General features: G+C 40.8%; 1 protein-coding gene across 10 annotated transcripts in view; it reads left to right on the top strand.

Annotated features, from left to right (window-relative positions):
- Positions 1–12478, top strand: part of TANC1 (tetratricopeptide repeat, ankyrin repeat and coiled-coil containing 1) — a 251585-nt gene that overhangs the window by 29458 nt on the left and 209649 nt on the right. For 8 of the 10 annotated variants that reach the window (XM_021665895.2, XM_064382718.1, XM_064382727.1 and 5 more), the window contains exon 2: positions 2478–2586. The exons of 1 other annotated variant lie outside the window; for it this stretch is intronic. The gene's annotated coding sequence lies outside the window, so the exon portion shown is untranslated. Of the gene's footprint in view, positions 1–1678; positions 2587–12478 lie in introns of those variants that run through there. One more of the 10 variants, XM_064382719.1, reaches the window with a different exon arrangement.

Below are 12478 nucleotides of genomic sequence, written 5' to 3'. Positions count from 1 at the left end.
CTTGACTGATGTGAATCTATACTTATGGGTGCTGGGGCATCATGGGGTCTGTGAAGATACAGAAAATAGCAGCTGTTTCCTGGCACAAGGGCAGCTTTAAGGATGGCAAGAAGGGATGGCGAGTCTGCTCTGGGACAGAACTGAACTGCTAAAGTTGTGATAATGTACAGTGCCCAAGCATTTATTTGGGGAGAGCCAAAGGCCTGCTTCGCCATGGATTCTCCCCTCCCCTCTGATCCCCTGGGAAAATAAATAGAGCGGGAGGAGAGAGGCTTTAGCTCAGGAAGGGGTAGGAACACTGATCAGCTCATCAATCAGGAGAATGTGCAATTATGCAGAAAGGACAGAAATCACTCCCTGAAGGCCACAGACTTGGGAATTTGCCCAGAAGAAGACATTACAGCTGCTAACAGTAGCCCTATTCAGTTGGGGTGCATAATGATTTTAAAACTAATCAGGAACCAAAGCCTGAGGCTGGGGACAAGCACAAATATCTTGTTGACAGAGCAAACATCTAGGTTTTGTCAGATAGGAAGTTTCTGAGGAGGTCAGAGTGATGTAATGGTGTGCACTAAGCTTTCATCCTTAAACAGATGGGCCCCCGAGGTGCCATCTGCAGCTCCCTGGGGCCCTTCAAAATGACTTCCTATAAATTAAATTGTCCTAAATTGGTATCAAGAAATTAGTGTGGTAGCCATATCAGAAGCAAAACTAGACAAAGGAAGGAAATTTCCACGGAGTTACTCATTTCCTTTTCCTCCCTTGCTTTATAAATAGACCTCAGGTTTATTATTTTGGTCAACTTTCTTGGTTAGCACGTGAATATTATTGCCTCCCCCAAATCACCATCCAAGCTAAACTTCCCTTTCTCCTCTTAACCTGAGACAACTGCTTTTATCCCTACCTAAGCCAGTGTCAGCTGGATATTTTTCATAAACCGTCTTGCTATTTTGGGCTTTCTGTTTTTGTTGAGGAGGAAGTAGTGGTTTTGTTTCTGGTTTTTCCTTTCATCAAAGGGATATTTGTTCTGGAAGGGCAAGGGGAGGGGATGCTTCTCAGTCTAGATCAGAGGGAGAAAATGTACAACATCGTTTGTAAGTGGCTGATGATGAGTCTTAATTGGTGAAACATTTCAGAACAGAAAGTGGGTCCACTGTACTCATCCTTTTATTTATTCAACACTTATTGGCACTTCAATTAGCAATGAGTGATGTAGCCTGTGTTCTCAGGGAGAGAGACAATCCAAAAAAATAGCAAAGTAAAGTTTACATAGATGTGAATGGAGGATTAGAGAAGCTGGGGCATGGGCTTCAAGGAGGGGGTAATTTTTCTTTTTTGAGATGGAATCTCACTATGTTGCCCAGGCTGGTTTCTAACTCCTGGGCTCAAGCGATCCTCCCACCTCAGCCTCCCAAATAGCTGGGATTATAGGCATGGGCCTCCACACCCAGCAGGAGGTGATTCTTGAGCTGTGTCTCAAGGGAGTAGCCAGGTGAGTTGGGAGTTGGTTCGGGGTAGGGGGACCACCCTAGCCGTGGCTTGGAAGGTGAACCGGGTGGTGTGTATGGGTAAGTGGATGGAGTGTGGGGTGGGGCAGGGAGCTGTGAAGAAGATTGGTTTGGAACAGGAGTGAAGAGGAAAAGCCGGGGGAGGTGCATGTGGGTGAGTGGGTAGGCGAGGCACCAGGGTGGGAAGCTGGGGTGTTAGCACATCAAGCCTGCTGGCTTCTGTTTTCTGAGTAAAGTGGGAAGAAAGGGCATTTGCTAGAAATAGGATGGAGGAGAATGATTAAAGTTTGAAACAGTAGTTGCAGGGAGTAGTAGGAGGGCCTTTTAGCATATTAAAGGTCTTTTAGGTTAGAGAATTTAAGTGCTGTGGCATCTTTCTGCACAGTGATGCAATTTCTGTGGTCTTTGGGGCCCAGGGTGTAGGTGAGGACAAGCTGAGTTCTGTTATTGGTTCCCTTGGGTGTGGCTAAAGAAGAGGATTGTGGAGAATTGAAGGTGCTGGCAAGGGGGTGATTGTTGATGGGGTCCACACTGTGGGAACAAAGAAGGAGACATATTCAGGGGACATATTCAAGGACCATCCGAGAGCAAGGACCTCGGGAAGGAGGAGGTGTGCAAGCCGCAAGGATAGGAGGCTGTGGTCATGAAGCAAGATCATGGAAATACGGCTTCTGACTGTGAGGTGTGACCCTGGGAATGGCTGGCCAGTGTCAAGAGCCAGGGATCAGAGCTCAAGTGCAGGCATAACGAGAACATCTGCTGTCACTGACTCTATGCTGGGCACTGGCCTAAGTGCTTTGGACTGTTCATGCAACACAACCCCACAAATAGGTACTATTATTTATCACCATTTACAGGTGAGGTACTAGAGGCCCAGAGAGGTCAAGTAATTGCTCAAGGTCATGCAGTTAATAAACGATGGAGTGGAGCTTCTAACCCAGGTTGTCCCCTTTGCTCTTGTTCCTTTAGGAGCTGACCACTGGCAGGAACGTCTCTCGGGAGGAAGAGCGGGAGAGATAATTGTGAGCTAAGGTCCATTGCCCCATTTTCCTGGTGCATGTGAAGTTATCAAAAATAGGTAGGTGATGGCTGAGGATTGGGGTAGAGCATGGTATGACTGTGACTATGACTCAAAGAGGGATGAATCTTTACATGAGGTTAGAAGAGAGATGGGCTGTAGAATGTCCATTCTTTCCACCTGCCCAGAGCCACTGGTGAGCCAGTGCCTCCAGAGGAGAGAAGCCCTGTCAAAAGCAGAGATGGGCCGGGCGTGGTGGCTCACACCTGTAGTCCTAGCACTTAGGGAGGCTGAGGCAGGTGGATCACAAGGTCAGGAGTTTGAGATCAGCCTGGACAATGTAGTGAAATCCTGTTTCTACTAAAAATACAAAAAAATTAGTCTGGTGTGGTGGCACGCACCTGTAGTCCTAACTAGTCGGGAGGCTGAGGTGGGAGAATCACTTGAACCTGAGAGGCAGAGGTTGCAGTAAGCTGATACCGTGCCTGGGTGACAGAGTGAGACTCTGTCTCAAAAAAAAAAAAAAAAAAACGTGGAGATGGGGAGTTAGTGTTTAATGGGTACAGAGTTTCAGTTGGGGAAGATGAAAAACTTTCATGGATGGTGCTGATGGTTGTAGAAGAATGTGCTTAGTGCTACTGAACTATATACTTAAAAATGGTTAAAATGCTAAATTTTATGTCTGTTTTACCACAATGAAAAATAAAAAGGTGGTGGAGGGAGGGAGTGATAACCACTACCATTTATGAAACCCTTTCCTGGTGCAAAATGGGCACTTGTTAAATATTTGAATGTATGCTGGGGATTTTGCTAAGTGCTTTACGTGTATTTTCATTTAATCCTCACTTTCAGAGATGAGGTAAGCTCTGCTGTACAGATGAGGAATCTCAGGTTTAAAGGGATTAGGCAACTTGCCCAAGGTCATTCATCCAGAAATGGTAGAGGCTGGGCTCAACCAGATTCCCACACTCCAAAGACCTTGCTTGTAACTGTTAGGGAATTGAACAGCAGATAGAAGGTTCCAGAGACTGGGGGGAAGAGAGAGGGGTTATTGATTGTGGGAGGACCTGGGATGGAGAAATGCTGGGTGACAAGAGGAGGGTTGGGGATAGAGGAGCAGCAAGGCCAAAGGAATGAGAAGTCAGATGGACAGGACCATCCTCCAGTGTCCAGACTGGGCCTGCACTGTCATGGAAGCGGCGAAAAGTCTAAGTCAGCTTGTTCTCAGAAAGGGGCTGCAGGTTATGGAGAATCAGGAGAAGTGGGAGAACCCAGTGTGGGCTGTGCCTATGTGATCCGAAGATAGTCTTGTCAGCAGGAGGTTCTTCCCAGATCAGGACCTGGGGCCTGAGGGGTTGGCAGTATGGACAGTGTGGACATGAACTCAGCCTGGGTGCCCCTTCTCATCTTCTTCCTGAATGCCCTTCCTTCCTACTCAACTGCCCAAGGGGACCCAGGCTGCCCACTGAGTCTGAAGTCAGCAAGCTGATTGTGAATTTAGGTGCATGAACACAGTGAGGAGGAGGCGGCGAGGAGGATTCAGTATTTTTCTAATGCTGACAGAGCAAATACCAAGGGTGAGGGTAAATCATGGCCAACTACCTGGCTTTGTAGATTATCAGCAAACTGCAAATATTTTGTCACAGATTTTCATTCTTTTTAGCAGAATGGTATGAAATGCATACATGAGGAAATAGATTTTACCTGACTCCTTCACAAGATTTTGAGGTTGTAACCTATAACTCCTAAGGCGTGGCCAATGATATTTGTGATCCTTTGGGTACAGATGTGGGTTTGTCTCAGATATTTAGGTTTAGTGAGGTGTTTGTGAGCTGCTGAGGAGGGGAATTTGCTCTTGAGAGTTCCTGTTATCTTCATATGTTTATTTTGGATTCAGCAGGATTCTTTTATTCTCTTGCTGGTGGTTCTAAAATCTGTGCTAAAATCAGGCTGCCTGAGCAGTGCTTTCTGTGTAATAGTGGTCACCATGGACAGCGTGGTCTGTGATTATATAATAATTTTGAATACATAAAAAGATGTCTCATGGCAGGTCTTATAAGGGCAGCCTGGAAGCAACATCATTAGGGATTAAGTTGCACTGCAGTTGAATCTTGCAGCTATCAGACATGCAGCAGTATGTCAGCTGTAACCTCCAGGTGTAAATAGACCTTCACCAGCATCTCTGAAAAGTGTTGGGAGGATCCAGAGTGCTGTGGGATGCTATCCATCAGTCGTTTGCAGAACCTTGTTCCTGATTGTGATAGGTTTTTACTCCTGTAGCTGGCTGGATCTATAGAGCTTTACACAGTTCATTTCAAGGAAAAGTAGAGGGTGTATGTGCTCACTGGTGCCAAATTCAGATTGATCGTTTTACTGTCTCCTTTTCTGCCTCTTTTCACCAGCTAAGAAACAGGAACTAGATGGATTTTGCCTTGCAGTAAAAATAGGACTAAGGTAATGATAACAGAAGTAGCCCTTTGTTTTAGGAAATAGTAATGAGTAACCTTATAATGACTAGTTACCTTCTGTGTCTTCTTGGAATTGCCTAACAGACTGCTTGGGAACAGGATTGTGTCTTTTATTCACTGCCATATCCTTTAGCCAAAAAACAGTGCCTGGCTTGTAGTAGGTACTCTAACAAATGACCTTAATGCAGATTAGGATTCTAAAGCACAGAGGTTAAATTGTCTGCCCAAGGCTGCAAAGTTAATCGGTTGGATTCCTTGACAATAGGTAGAGGAAGAAAGTGGAAGTCACAGACGATAATGTTTTCCCTTCAGAACCTCTTCATTGAAAATAATATTGGCCATGGTTTTAGAGGAGGTTTCAGTAAAACTAAAGGCCAGGCGCAATGGCTTACGCCTATAATCCCAGCACTTTGGGAGGCTGAGGTGGTGGATCACTTGACCTCTAAGAGCAGCCTAGGCAACATGGTGAAACCCCATCTCTACAAACAATAACAAAAATTAGCTGGACATGGTGGCTTGAGCCTACAGTCCAAGCTACTCTTGAGGCTGAGGTGGGAGGATTATTTGAGCCCAGGAGGCGGAGATTGCAGTGAGCTGATGAGGATTAAATGAAAAAGAACTTAGAAGAGTGCCTGTACCATGTAAGTGCTATACGTGTTTGAAAATTTGCCTTGTCTATTCTGAGACCGCTACAAAAAACAAAACTAAAAAGAAAATTTGCCTTGAATGTCATTTATTTTTTAGGTTATTTGATTGCTCACTTGGTTTTGAAGTAAAGGCCAAAATTTTTTTTAAACTAAACTATAGAGATGTCTTTATGACTAGACCTGAATAAGAAAATGTAATTCAAGATGTAATAGGAAGGCCAACTGAAGTCTGACTTTTAGTAATAAAAATGTTATGGCCAGGCGCGGTGCCTTACACCTGTAATCCCAACACTTCGGGAGGCCAAGGCCAATGGATTTCTTGAGCCCAGGAGTTCAAGACCAGCCCTGGCTAACATGGCAGAACCCTCGTCTCTAATAAAAAATACAAAAATTAGCCAGGCATAGTGGTGCATGCCTGTAGTCCCAGCTACTTGGGAGACTGAGGCAGGAGAATCGCTTGAACCTGGGCAACAGAGCAAGATTTAGTCTCAAAAAAAAAAAAAAAAAAAAGAATGTCATGTTACCATCTGAACATTATATTAATACAAAATATTTTATAAGCCAAACAACTAGAATGCAAACTTTTAGTAAGAATTGTTCACACAGGACCAAGAAAAGTATATTAGGAGAAAGTGTTATTGTTTGGTCCAGTAGTCTTTAAATGTTTTTCACTTTATAATCCTTTCAATAAAATACTTTTTGCTTACACCTGCAACACTTGTAAATTTATAATTACACACTGTTTACGTAATGCTATTTCCATTATAGAATATACAAAAACAAATAATGAGACAAGTAAACATGACTAGAAATTTCAGTATTTTCATTCTATACCCCTACTAGATTACTCTTCTAGTAATCTAGAAGAGTTTAGACATCTTCTTTCTAATCTAGAAGAGGAGATAGATAGCATTTTTTGAAGGAGAGTTTATTATTTCTTTGGAGTGATATGTGGTTGAGATATTGACAGAAAGGTAAATTATTAGACAGATTGAGTGTAGGATGTTTGGGGAGTAAACCAGAAAGCTATCCCTTGGCCGTCTGTCTAAAAATGTTGGTGAGGTATCACAAATAAAACTCCTAAGGATTAAAGTGTCCCCTTTAGAATTTTTAAATCATTTCCTCATAACTGATAATGCTGTGCACTCTGGAATAGGGGGAAAATACAGTTCATACACAGGTATGCAGAATTGCTTTTAAATTTGAAAGGTATTGTGTTTCATCTACGGTGATGTACCATATACGTTTAGGTCAGTGATAGACTACATATAAAATGGTGGTCCCATACGTTTATAATGGAGCTGCCCTATACAGGTGTACCATTTTTTATCTTTTATACTGTGTTTTTACTGTCCCCTTTCTCTGATTAGATATGTTTAGATATGTAAGTATTTATATATCTAACTATGTTAGATATATAAATACTTACTGTTCTACAGTTGCCTACAGTATTCACTACAGTACCATGCTGTATGGGTTTTTATCCTAGGAACAACAGTCTCTACCACAGAGCCTAGGTGTGGAGTAGGCTATCCCATCTAGGTTTGTGTAAGTACGCTCTGATGTTCACATGGCAAAATCTCCTGACACAATTCTCAGAACATATCCTCGTTGATAAGTGATGTGTAACTGTATTCCTGAATGGAATGGTAAGGAGGCCAAGTTAATCTTTCAGAAGTGAAAACGTGGAGATGAGATGAAATCCCTGGACTTAATGTGGACAAGAGCTGTGGGTGGATAGATGGGTAGTGAGGAGGGCTCCCAAAGAGACCGGGGTGGAGGTGGCTGAAAATGTGACAGGGCAGGCGCGGAGCCTATAGTAGGGTGCTCGCTCTCGTTATTGTGGAATATTTTCTAATAAATAAATCTTAGTTTCTTCACAAATTCACATTTTCTAAGATTGTCAATCCTTTACCTGTTTCTGGACCTAAAATGTCACGTGAAGAGAGATTATCAAGTTAAACTGGATTAATTAAAAAATTTGCCCCTGTGGATCAAATTCAATTTTTTTGAGTGGTTTTATTTTTGAGAAAATTTGTATTTCAAGTAAAGTAGCTACTGTTGTTACTGGAATTTCAGCTCATGCTGTGATCAATATCTATTATACAATTGCTGTTGCAAACTATGCAAGCATTACTTTGAGTTGCATCTGATACAGCTTGGTAGTCCGGGTCATCACTTGCAAATTGATGAGTCCTTAAGCCATAAAATCAAATATCACAGCTGTGCTCCATAGAGGAAAATACAGGCTTTTGGTGCAGCCCATCAACGAGCTGTTGGTTATTTGGAAATTGTTAGCAACAATTCTGCCCAACCTTTGCTGCCTATTTTGCAATGCATAGGTTTGCTGCTATACATGGGCTGCATATAATAATATTCAGCCTTTCCCTGGTTTCCAATGTGCTCAGGTTAACCATAAGGATTCAATGTTCATTTCACATTGCCTTTTGGTGTGCATACCCAACATGTCGAATCTTACTGGAAAAACAAATGTAAAGCAAAGTGCGAGACCATGAGAGGAGTTTGTCGTGATATGTTAGACTTGTACTTGTCTGAATGTATGTGGTGGGGTGTGATTGATTTGGAAATAATGCTTTTAATTCTCTTTTACTGCATATATCAAATAATTTTCTGTTAACTAATATGATGTTTTGGCTTTTGGTTTTAGTATGTCTGAGTACAAATATTCGGGACAAATTCTTTAACTGAATACATCTTAGAGACAAAGTATTCAGTTGATCTGTTAAACTGCCCTCTGCTCAACTGGAGAAAGTCTTGTAGCAGGACTCCCAAGGCAGAATTCATTGGCCTTGCAACATCAGAAACCACCTAGATTAACAAATGGTAATGAATATGAATTTAAATTTATTTGGGATGGTGGTTGGTATAAGCTGATCATTCATAGTTTTCTATTGATCTTGGGACTGGACTTTGCTACTGAAAAGAGGTGGCAATTTCAGACATTTAGAATTCAAACTATCCTTTCCTGAATAACTTAAGAGCAGGTTGGAAAATAAATGATGGATTGCTCAAAACTTCATTTTCACTTGAGAGTGTTTAAAACAATGTACTTTGGTTAGATATAAAAAATAAAAATAAAAAATAAAAATAAACTAAGAAAAAAAACTATGTACTTAACAACCATTATGGAAAACAGTATGAAGGTGCCTCAAAAAAACTAAACATAGAGCTACCATATGGCCTAGCAACCCCACTACTGAGTATATACCCAAAGGAGAGGAAATCAGTATGTTGAAGACATATCTGCATTCCCATATTTATTGTAGCCCTGTTCATAGTAGTCAAGATATGTAATCAACTTAAGTGTCCATCAGCAGATGAATAGAATAGAATACACAATGGAATACTATTTGGCCATAAAAAAGACATTTGGTTATTTGAGGTAACATGGATGAGCTTGGAGGACACTATGTCAAGTGAAAAAAGCCAGGCACAGAAAGATAAATACCATGTTCTCACTCATATGTGAAAACTAAAAACGTTAATCTCATGGAAGTAGAGAGTAGAATAGTGGTTACTAGAGGCTGGGAAGTGTTGGAGGAGGGGTGGAGTTAGCTAGAGGTTAGTTAACAGATTCAAAATCACAGCTAGATAGGAGGAGTAAGTCCTAGTGTCCTATAGTAATCTAGGGTGATGATAATTAACAGTAATTCATTGTATATTTTCAGATAGCTAGAAGAGTAGATTTTTAATGTCCTCAACATAAAGAAATGTTAAATGTTTGAGGTGATACATATGTTAATTATCCTGATTTGATCACTATACCTTGTATATATGTATTGACATAACCCACTGTACTTTCTCAAAAAGTTAGCAGTAACGTAAAAAACAAATTTAAAAATTTGTGTACCTAGTACTGGAAGGAATGTAGAAATTGACAACATTTTAGCAATGATGGCATTTTATGAATTATCCACAAGTAAAATATTTAAGTGTTATTGGAGTATTTTCAGCAGAAAGATTTCACAACAAGAGAGAAAAGATCTGGAAATAGGTAAGCCAGATACTAAAGAACCAAATAGCAAATATGGACCATTGGTGCATGCCTTTCATACCTCAGTAACTTCCTTGAAAGATGAGCTATATAGGGAACTAGTCTGGTAGTATTCAGCCCAGGAATTTTCTTAAATGACAGTTATGCTATCATTAAGAGAACATTAGTACTAAGATTCTTATTCTTAATTTTACATAAAAAAGACTTAGTCACTTTCATAACTAATTAGTTGATGCATTTGTTACTTAGATGGAGGAAAACTGAGAAACTATGATAGTTGGCAAACACTTAGAAGTGACAGGAATAAAACGGGAACCTGATAAAATAAGAATTTGGGATTGCTAGGAGTCCTTGAGAAACGTAGCCTCACTAAAAGAGTGAATCAGGGAAAAGTTATGCAGATTCTAGGTGCATTACTCATTGGGAGACCGCAAGGACGCCCTCCTCACTCTTGAAGTGGAGGCCATGGACACGTCCAGGGGTGGCTCTGGCTGTGGCAGGCATGCCTGCAAACCCTGGGGTTCTGCCTCACATTGTTTGTACAGTAAAGAAAGATTTAATACTGACACGTGGCTCTAGTTTACAGAGTCTAATCTACCAAATCCTATTTCAAGGATGTGGTTGGGAGACTACATTCAGAACTATGTGCTTATAGAAATGAATGAAGGGCTTTACAATTTTTTGTCTGAATGACCTTAGGCAGATCACTCATTCACACTGGATCTTAATTTCCTCATCTAAAAATGAAGGATAGGTTTATTGGAATAATCTCCTAAAGACCATTCTGATTCTGAATGTATCGATTTTGGTTTTTTTCTTTGCTTTGGTTTTTGTTTTGAGACAGGGTCTTTCTTTGTCACCCAGGCTGGTGTTGAATGAGTTCATTGTGAAGAGCTGAGGATGGAAGGTGATGTTATTTAATACTACCTCCATGAGTGTTCCAGGGCTTTACATACAATAGTTGCTTTAATCCTACAGTTTTCATTCACTCTATAAGTCACACCCATGAGGTAAGGATATCTCTATCCCCATTTTACAGATGAGAGTGAGTGACATGGACAAGTTCACTTAACTATTGCTAGTAAGTGCTTGAGCTGGAATACATTGAGAAATGGCCGTAATAATGATATTGGTGAGTCCTTGTAAGTTTTAAATGAAATTAAAAAAAGTCATTGTTTTGGGTATTAGAATTGTTCTGGTTTTTCTCTTTCTTCCTGTTTTCTTATAGATTACTTGGAAGTAAAAAAAACAAAAAACAAAAAAACTTTTTAAAGATGGTAAGATCTCAAATTCTATTCCGTAAAGAGGAAACACTTGATGTTTGGATTCTTGGGATCTGATGGGGGTGGCAGACAATAAATGATACGTCAGCTTTCTCTGTCTGAATTCTGATCCAGTTCGGAGCGACAAGGAGAAAGAAAACATATGGAATTCAAATTACACTTCAGAATTTTTTTTTTTAGCTGGAGTATGGTAGCAAGATCATAGCTCATTAGAAGCCTCAAGCTCAAGCTCCTGGCCTCAAGCCATCTTCCCTCCTTAGCCTCCTGAATAGCTGGGACCACAGGTGCATACCACCATGCCTGGCCAAATTATACCTTTTTAAGATGATAGAACTAATATCAGAGACTTTGACTTAAATTTTTAAATAAATGATTTTTATATGTGCCAACAGTACGCATCCCACTCCTGAATTCCACAGTAGAGACAGCCTTGCCCTTCTGCTTCCTGGCAGTGTTGGGCCATCAAGGCTTCCCATGTGGGATCAGAAGGCTTACCAGACTTAAACATGTGCTTCCAGAGAGTAGCTCAGCCCCCAAGAAGGAGGAGGAGGGAAGGCCTGGGGCCCATCCCCAGTCCCTGTTCCTAAACTTCCCGGATTAGGAAAGTCACTAGAACTTCTAGGAAGGGGTGAGTGACAGACCAGAAGAGGAGCCTAGATGGTAAGCTAGAGGGATGCTGTCCTCATAGAAGGAAACAGGAACCAGGCAGACCCTATCCCACCCCTGGGCCCCAATCATAAATGATCTCGTGTTTCCTAAAGACAGCATCATTCAGAATAAATTATTTTCTTTTATTTGAGATACCAGCTTTTCTAAAAGTGAAGTTGGATTAAAAACAAACAACAACAACAAACCATAACCTTATTGTTGCTGAGGCCAATGCTGCTGCTGTGTCTATTTTAGTAGAAGTCAAAGTAAAATATTCTGGCATGTATTATTCACTCTGTGCCATAAGAAAGTCACTGTACACGATTGTGCCGACAGCAATGTCTTTCCGAACTTGAATTCAAACACGTGCCTCTGGAACCTTAAAATACCTTGCTACTTCTTTTTTTTTTTTTTTTTTTTTTTTGAGATGGTGAGTAGATAGAAGACTTCATGTAGACAGAAACTGCCCCTCTATTGTGGCGGTTAAAGTCTCCACCATACAAGAGACTCAGTTTTAAAGTTGTGCTTTCTCTTATGCAGTTTTTTCATAATAGGAGTGGAAGATACTGAGACCAAAAATTTTTGTGGGCCACTAACTTGTCAATTTCTGAAGTAACATTTTTATTTAACAACGAGTAAAACAAATTTGCCCAACTAAATTATTCAGAGGAATTACAAAACTTGTCACTTAGAGTAGATGTTGGGATATTCAGGTCATTTAGGAGGCTGTGGTTAAAAATAAAATGACCTAAATATAAAGCTCTACTTTTTTTAAAAAAGGGAAGTTTAAGCTTTTAATTTTTGTTTGACATTGGTCCTAATTCTGTTTCTGTTGGGGGGATGTGGGAGGCTACTCTTTCAGTGTTCCAAATAAAGAAAAATTCTCTTCTT

The sequence above is a fragment of the Aotus nancymaae genome, unplaced genomic scaffold (genome assembly GCF_030222135.1).
Source record: "Aotus nancymaae isolate 86718 unplaced genomic scaffold, 86718_ANA_hifiasm-v0.15.2.pri h1tg000029l, whole genome shotgun sequence".
Classification (NCBI taxonomy): domain Eukaryota; kingdom Metazoa; phylum Chordata; class Mammalia; order Primates; family Aotidae; genus Aotus; species Aotus nancymaae.
Note: the sequence above shows the minus strand (reverse complement) of the source record. Positions and strands in the feature narration are given on the sequence as shown.